This window comes from Aythya ferina (assembly GCF_964211825.1).
Source record: "Aythya ferina genome assembly, chromosome: W".
Lineage (NCBI taxonomy): Eukaryota > Metazoa > Chordata > Aves > Anseriformes > Anatidae > Aythya > Aythya ferina.
In genome coordinates this window covers 3,535,384-3,540,000 of record NC_140313.1, presented here as the reverse complement: position 1 = coordinate 3,540,000, position 4,617 = coordinate 3,535,384, and the positions used below count along the sequence as shown (strand labels likewise).

Below are 4,617 nucleotides of genomic sequence, written 5' to 3'. Positions count from 1 at the left end.
GGATGGATCAGGACTTCCAAGGGTGCAGTTTGAGCTAATGATCAAAGTATATAAGTAATAAGTATATAGTTCTTAAGAAAAGAATCTTTTGTTTCAAATTGAGGTAATTCATTCCCTTTGTCCAGGTACAGCAATTCAAATAATATTTCATATGGTGAAACTCCCACATCTTTTCTTGGTGCAGTTTGAATTCGGAGAAGTGGCAAAGGTAAGCACTTTGTTTGGGGAAGCTGAGTTTCCAGAACTTAGTCAATATTTTCAACAATCCCATACCTGGGAATTATTTGTAGTTACTTTAGTTACTATGTTCACATTAGCAGATACTGAAGGGAAAGCTTCCACCCACCCTGACAAATGATCAACCAAGACTAATAAGTATTTACATCTACCTACTCTAAGGAGCTCTGTAAAATCTACCTGTACATTTTGGAAGCGGTGAATTCATGATTCTCGCCCCTCCTCCCTTGGGCTGACTGGATAATTTTCCTATTTACCTTTTGACATACTACACAACTCCTGCATACTTGTTCAGCCACAGTATATATATATTCCTACGCATACATATTTCCATAGCACAGCGTCACACATTGCTTGAGTTCCCCAATGACCCTCTTGATGTAAAACAGTTAATATTTGCCTCATTAGCACTTTATTCATAATTTCTCTCCCCTCAGGGAGTATCTGTTTTCCTTTGGGCTTCGTGACTCCTAATTCCTTAAAAACCTCTTTCTCTTAAAAATTTTTACTTATCATAGAATCATAGAATCATAGAATATCCTGAGTTGGAAGGGACCCTTAAGGATCATCAAGTCCAACTCTTGACACCGCACAGGTCTACCCAAAAGTTCAGACCATGTGCCTAAGTTCACAGTCCAAAAGTACTTCTTTTTGTTTAGTGTAGGGGTAGCTCAACAATTCCCTGAATCCCCTCTGGATTTATTCTACATTCGCCTTCAGACAATACATGCCCTAAATACTTGATGTCTCTTTCTATATATTGTTTGTTTTTGTTTTTTTTTCCCAATACTCCCAAGCCCTGTTTTCCCAGAAATTTGAATAGCTTGTTAGTAGCTTCCTTCACGACTGTTTTCTCCTGTCCTGACAATAAAAGATCATCCACATATTGTAACATTAACACCTCCTTTGGAGGTTGTAATTGTTCAAAATTTCTTCTAGAACGTGCCCAAATAAATTGGTGGCCCTGTAAAGCCCTGAGGTGAAATTGTCCATCTGCATTGCTGCTTCCGCCCCATTTCAGGGTCTTTCCATTCAAAGGCAAATATATCTTTGCTCCCAGGGTCTGAGAGCACCCCATTAATAACACCGTTATTCCAGCCTGACAATTTGCTATTTGAATGCCCATTTTCATTATTAAATCCTTTCCCAACAAGTTAGTCCCTGCCTCGGGTGCATACAATAATTGCCCAATGATCTTTTTATCCCCTAGTCTCAGCTTGGTGTCCCCAAAAAGTGGCACTGTTATTCCAGCCCCTTCTACCCCTATCACATTTAGGGTTTCATTAGTTAATTTAACCCTTGATACTTTACAGGCCAGTAATGACCTAGCTGCCCCAGTGTATTGGGTTTTCATGGCAAGGTTCTGGTAGTGGGGGGGCTGCAGTGGTAGCCCCTGTGAGAAGAATCCAGCAGCTGCCCCAGGTTAGATAAGGGCCAGTTTCAGCTGGCTCCAAAGGGGCCCACCACTGCCCAGAGCCAAGCCATGAGCAATGCAGTTTGTGCCTCTGTGAGAGCACATCCAAGAAAAGGAAAAAAACTGCTGTACAACAGCAGCTGGGAGAGTGAGGAGTGAGAAACCTCCCAGCAGACACCAAGGTCAGTGCAGAGGAGGGGGAGTGCAGTGCAGAGGTGCTCCAGGTGCTGGAGCCGAAGCCTCCCTGCAGCCCACAGACAGGCCCCTGGTGGAGCAGGCTGTCGTGTGTCCCCCCCCCCAAGACTATGGTGTACCACGGCAGAGCAGATGTCCATGCTGCAGTGCATGGAGAGGAGCTCCTGCAGGAGCAGGTGATTCGGGGGGGGCAGAGGGTGACGTGTGGAAAACGGACTCCACAATCAGTAAGATTGTAAAGTATGTATGTTTATTCAGCGCTGGGCAGTACGGGGGGGGGGGGGGGGGGGTAGCCCCACCGAAATCGTGTGCACCTGACGTGGCAACTTGCCTTGGTTATATGCAGCAAAGAGTTACATATGCATGAAGTTTCACACTATGCCTATACATATTCATAACCTGTCCCCGCTTCGTATTAAAATTAGTCCCAATGAGTCATTTCCATAAACTCCTCCTGTGGAGGAATGGTTAAGTGAAATAAGACACGTGGATGTTGGGCAGTTAGGAGGCAATGGGCTAGTGAAGTACCATACTCAACTCACATGAGTCTGACACGTACGCAGCTGGCTGAGAGCCAATCAGGCTCAAGGACACGATGCCCTTGAGCGATTGGGAAAGTCCCTAAGGCGGGACGGTGGCTAAAAGAAGGAGGAACTACCTGAAAAGAGCGGGAAGTGTTAGCCAATCCTGAGCTTAGTTTTTGCAATATGTATGAGTTGATTATGTTCGAACTAGATAAAAGGCGACTGAGCTATCCATTAAAGTTGAAGTTCATTGTTCACTCATATTGAGTGTCTGTGTCTTCCTTCCGTCGACAACAAATTGGCGCCCGAACAGGGACCAGTCTGAAGGGGATTTGGACACTGCTGGCAGTGATCCTGGGCCACAGTTGGACGGAATAAGGGAGGAACCGGTCCTGCAACGCAGCCCAGGAGGTGGAAGGGACAAGAATCCCCGCACCCGCGTCGGGAAGGTGAAAGGGACGTGGAGTCCCCGCACCCGGGAGAGGATCCCGCCGGTCACGCGTCGCCGAGGTCTGAAAGGTGAAAGGGACAGGAGTCCCCGCACCCGCAGCTCGGAAGGTGGAAGGGAGTCCCCGCACTCGGGATGAGCCTATAAAGGGTCCCTCCGGAAAAGCGCCGCCGAGGTCTTTGCAAAGGCTGCAACTGTATATATAAAGGTATGAAAGACAAGCGGCGTATAATTTGCTCAGATGCTTTTTAGAAAAGCGGAGCATTTTAGATATAGATTGTAAAAAAGAATTACCAGGGTTGTTAGCATGTGCAGTAGCGCAGGGTTGTTTTACAAATCCTGATACAGTTTTTGAACAAACAGAGTGGCGTAAATTTGGAGATAAATTGTTTGATGTTATTAATGATATTAAGTCTGCTAAAAAAGTATTGAAGCCTTGGAGAACAGTCACTAGCGCTTTAGCTACACATCAGGCTGAGCAGAGAGTCGCTGGTGCCGCTACAGAGCGACTGGGATTGCCGGGAAGTGCTGGAGCTGGGCATTGCCCACTGCCGCCTTCAGTGAGGACGGTAACGCTGCCTCAGGGGGCTACGGGGCAATGGGAGCCTCCCCCCCCTCAGTCACCGCCACGAGCAGCGCTGCGCTTGGAGCTCACCGTGTGGCGAGTCGGCACAGAGCAGAGGGACGGACATCAGGACCCTGCAGCCTGTCTGACGTAACCATGGAAGCAGCGGCAGCTGTGCTGCTTCTCTCTGGCATGTTTTTGATCTGTGGAGACCGTGCATGGCAAGGAGTACCAGCCAATGTTTTTGGAGGACCGTGTTACCTAGGGCGACTCACACTTTTCGCTCCAGATTTACTCTCGTGGCAGAACTCGACAAGGAGCAGAAGAATTAAACGAGAACTAAAAACTTTGGGTTCTGACTGTAATGATGATGTAGAATTGTGGGGTCCAGCAGAAAGATTCTTTGCTTCTTTGGTGCCTGGTGTGGGAACTGCACACGCTTTGACTAACATTAATAAGCTTGCTTGTTGGGCTGTTAAACAATCAAATGTAACAACACAAGTTCTTTCTGAAATGTCACAAGATATGGAGAGTCTAAGACATGCTGTATTGCAAAATAGGGCCGCTATTGATTTCTTGTTGCTGGCTCAGGGACATGGGTGTGAAGATGTAGAAGGAATGTGTTGCTTTTCTCTTTCCGACCATGGTTAGTCAATTCACGACCAGTTGAAATGGTTAAGGGATCATACGCAAAAAATTGTAGTACAAGATAGTTGGTTTGAAGGTTGGCTTAAATCTGTTTTTGGGAACATGGGTGGATGGGTTTTGTTAGTTAAAGAGGGACTTCGCTTTCTACTTATAATTATATTGATTATAGTTGCTGCACGTATAATCTTTAACTGCCTAAGAAACTAGAGCAACTCACAGAGAAGGTATTTGTAGCGCAAAATAAAAACGGGGGAATTGTGGAGGAATGGTTAAGTGAAATAAGACACGTGGATGTTGGGCAGTTAGGAGGCAATGGGCTAGTGAAGTACCGTACTCAACTCACATGAGTCTGGCACGTACGCAGCTGGCTGGGAGCCAATCAGGCTCAAGGACACGATGCCCTTGAGCGATTGGGAAAGTCCCTAAGGCGGGACGGTGGCTAAAAGAAGGAGGAACTACCTGAAAAGAGCGGGAAGTGTTAGCCAATCCTGAGCTTAGTTTTTGCAATATGTATGAGTTGATTATGTTCGAACTAGATAAAAGGCGACTGAGCTATCCATTAAAGATGAAGTTCACTGTTCACTCA

General features: G+C 46.3%; 1 long non-coding RNA gene across 1 annotated transcript; it reads left to right on the top strand.

Annotated features, from left to right (window-relative positions):
* The first annotated feature begins 3,655 nt into the window (after positions 1-3,655).
* Positions 3,656-4,617, top strand: LOC311426455. The gene is made up of 2 exons (XR_014686773.1): positions 3,656-4,085; positions 4,338-4,617. It is a non-coding gene; the product is annotated as an uncharacterized lncRNA (long non-coding RNA).